This window comes from Dipodomys spectabilis, unplaced genomic scaffold, assembly GCF_019054845.1.
Source record: "Dipodomys spectabilis isolate Male_0828 unplaced genomic scaffold, ASM1905484v1 ptg001961l, whole genome shotgun sequence".
NCBI lineage: Eukaryota > Metazoa > Chordata > Mammalia > Rodentia > Heteromyidae > Dipodomys > Dipodomys spectabilis.
Genome location: NW_024872638.1, coordinates 1 through 3,515, shown reverse-complemented (window position 1 = coordinate 3,515; position 3,515 = coordinate 1). Strand labels below are relative to the sequence as shown.

Sequence of the window (3,515 nt, the reverse complement as noted above, 5' to 3'; positions counted from 1 at the left end):
AGAGTTGTTTCTATACATCTATAATGATTCCTGCAGAGTTTGTGAATTTTTTAATCAGAAATAATTTTAACTTATCTGTTGGAATGAATAGTATAGAAACTAAAGATGTTCCGAGTGCTTTTCTGAAAAACGTATATCTATGTTTGTATAATGTCCATAATCTATTTCATTTGTCCTAGATATAATACTTTGAATTCTACATTGTTATATCATGTATAGATTCATTAATAAATGTGACCTTTCAGATTGCATTCCACATAGAAGGAATTTAAGATTCCTTTTTTTACTAGGTTCTTATTTTATTTCTTTGGGATAAAATGGCAATGTTATCTAATTTTAAGTTTTGTAAAGGTTACCTTTCTAAGGTGAAAATTTAATACACTGATGTCAAACTAACCTTTAATTCTATGAATTACATGTATGTTACACTTGTATTTTTGTAATCAACTTTTTAATAACTTTTTTTCATTTCTTGCATCAGAAGAATGAAAAATATGGAATACTTCACAAATTTTTATATCATCCTTGTGCAAGTGCCATGTTAATCTCTGTATTGTTGTAATTTGGGTAGACCTGCTGCTGAAGCATGTAGTATACTCTAAATTTAAGTACGTAATGATATAATATTTATAAAGGCATGTATCCATAGTTGTCTTTTTGTAACAAGGAACCCTTATTGTTCCTAAAAATGCTATTGATCTCATTTGTCTAAAAATCTGTGTATACTGGAAAAAACTTATATAGTTTGTTCGATTGCTCACATTTACAATTTTTTTGTCAATGACTGTTTTGTCATTTTCATTTTAAATTTGATCATACTTTGAAACCTTTACAGCTAAGTCCAAAGGTGGTGGCTTTTCAAGTATTTATTTATCAACTGAGTTAGCTTTGTGGAGCTAATGGACTCAAAGTAAGCCTTGCTTAAGAGCTACTTCTAACTTTCTGCAGCTTAAAATTTCCCAAATGAGGTCTTGCTGGGACAAATATCTACCTAAACTTTTACCCTTCTTCCATGTAGGAACAGACCAACCAGAATATCTTATCCTGAAAGCATAGATTGTCTTACTGGAACAAAGCTAATCTTAGTTACAAGGGATCATAGAGAGATGAACAGTTCAGACAGAATTGTTCAGAATGGAAGGTATTTTATCAAAACATAATTGTTAATTGTACTTATCATTTCAAAAGTAGCTAAAGCCAAGAAAGTGAAAAAAATTGTTCATATGCATGATTACCTATTGTCCTGGCCTGTCTATCATCCAACCAAGCAGGAACTTACACTTCTGACATTCTACCACCAAATATTTCCATAGCTCCTGGAGAAGTCCATATGTTTCTCCTCGATATTAGGCCTTAAATTGGTAAGGTTTTAATCACAGTGTTTCCTCTTGCCTCTAGGCTATAAATCTCCAAATGGTAAAGCTTTAAGTCTAACTCTACCAAAAACTGAGGTAGAGGTAATGGAATAATACTTTAAAACAGAGTTGCCTTTGATTCCCTAAACACAACACAACAATGCAAAACAATTTTTATATTATATATACTTATATATTTATATGTGCTGATTTTAAATTTCATAAAGTGAATCTTACTAGAATTGATAATTTGACAAATATATTGACATTTATTCCCATAAATAAATTGGAATATAAATAATTAGGTTTAGAATATATATTAGAATATAAAAAGTATTAATGCAATATCTTCGGTATAAACTTGTGATACCTTCTAAGTGTTCATGGTCTTCGGAATTCACATGGTAAAATAACAGTATTGTTTTCTGCTAATATATAAGGGATTTTATTCTGATGCTCTGTTTATTGTTTTAACTCCATGGTCGCAAAGTGTTTTTCTCCATATTTCTGAAGCATTCTTGCTGATTATACCCAAATTTTGCTGATATGATGTCTAAAAGCTATTATTTTTCTGCAGGACCCACGGGTCCTAGGATACCAGGTCCCAGTTATCTGCATCATCAGATAACAAGGGCATGACTTCTCACATAGGCCCATGCAACATATCAACAGAAAATAATTGAAGACTCATCTCAATTTCTCATTTCCTATAATATTTCAGGGCCCCAATTCTTTACAAGAATTAGCAGTAATCAATTGTGAAATGCAAGGCAAGTTAAAATGAAAGATGAGATCACAAAATTTGAATGAAAGTACTGTAATTCAAACTTTCAATTTACAGATGACCAGCCCATATGAGTGAACAAAATCACAAATGAACAAGGTTATTTTTAATACCCCTCTCCTAATGATTAATGAAAGATTTCAGTGCAGCCAAAAATATAATTTCTGGAATCATAGATCCATAATTGGTCTACCAAGACTAGGAAAACTTGATTTAGAGGTCAAATATAATTTAGAAAAACATTAATTGAGAAGACCCTTAGTGCTTCACAACACTGGTACTTCAGTAAAACTTGGTTCTGTAGTTTAAAAATGTTGTCATTCTCAAACCAATGTAACCTACATTTAATCTCCTGAAAGTATATTCCTTTTCAAATAAACTTTTTCAAATCATATTCACCAAAATAACACTTGACAAGTAGATGATAGTGACATTAAAAGGTTTTCAAGTGTAGCGAGCAAGTTACAATAGAGTTGATTTACGTACTCAGCACTAATACCAAACAAGTTCAACCATTCATTAAAGTGTAGAAATAGTACCCCCCACCATTTGTGTTGTTCAGTAGGTGCCTTTCAGAAATGTGTTAAATAGATCAGCCTCCTATATTCCAAATCCAAATATTAGCTAATAAAGTAAATTTCATCACATAAGAAGGTACATTCTAAAATGTCACTAATAGTTGCCTTATCATGTGTTGCCTTATTATATATTTTCCCTATCTGTCTAACATAGTAATAAATATGACTTTAAGTCTTGAATATGGGTACTGATGAGAGATGTGACAAACATAAAATCTGTCTTCTATTTCTATCACATTCCTCTAAGTAGTAAATTTTAGTTTTCTTCTCATTCCAAAACTTATAGGTAGTAGAAAAAATTATCCTTTGTAAAATAAAATACTCACATACCATTGTACAAAGCCATTTATAAAAACTGGTAGTTAGGAATAAATTCTAAGCCATTTTTAAACTTTCCTGTTGACTAAAGATTAATCTTCCAAATGAATGAGAATAAAATCATGTCTAAGTTCTTCACATCTCCAGTCTTGCAAATTGTTATTGCAGATGAATGAATTATGGAAATATAAGCTGACATCATTTTCCTATATATTCTCCATCCTGGCTCAGACTCAGAATTTGCACAGCACAGGAAAACAGGTGCAATGACTGGCTTCTCACATCAGGGTGAATTTTTGGTAGTGCTGGGCTTCGAACTCGGATCCTAGGAGGCCCAACTGCCCAATCGGTCCATGTGATCACACCAGACTTTGAGTCAGTAAGGAGATGGGCTCTTCCCAGGAACTGAGATCGAGCCACAGGGAGGCCAAAATAGTGCTCAATGCATCATTTAAATATGGGATGTATATTCACATTCGT

The 3,515-nt window shown here is 32.0% G+C and overlaps 1 pseudogene; it reads right to left on the bottom strand.

Moving 5' to 3' along the window:
• Positions 1 to 488: 488 nt before the first annotated feature.
• On the bottom strand, positions 489 to 588 carry LOC122103158 (annotated as a pseudogene).
• Positions 589 to 3,515: the final 2,927 nt, after the last annotated feature.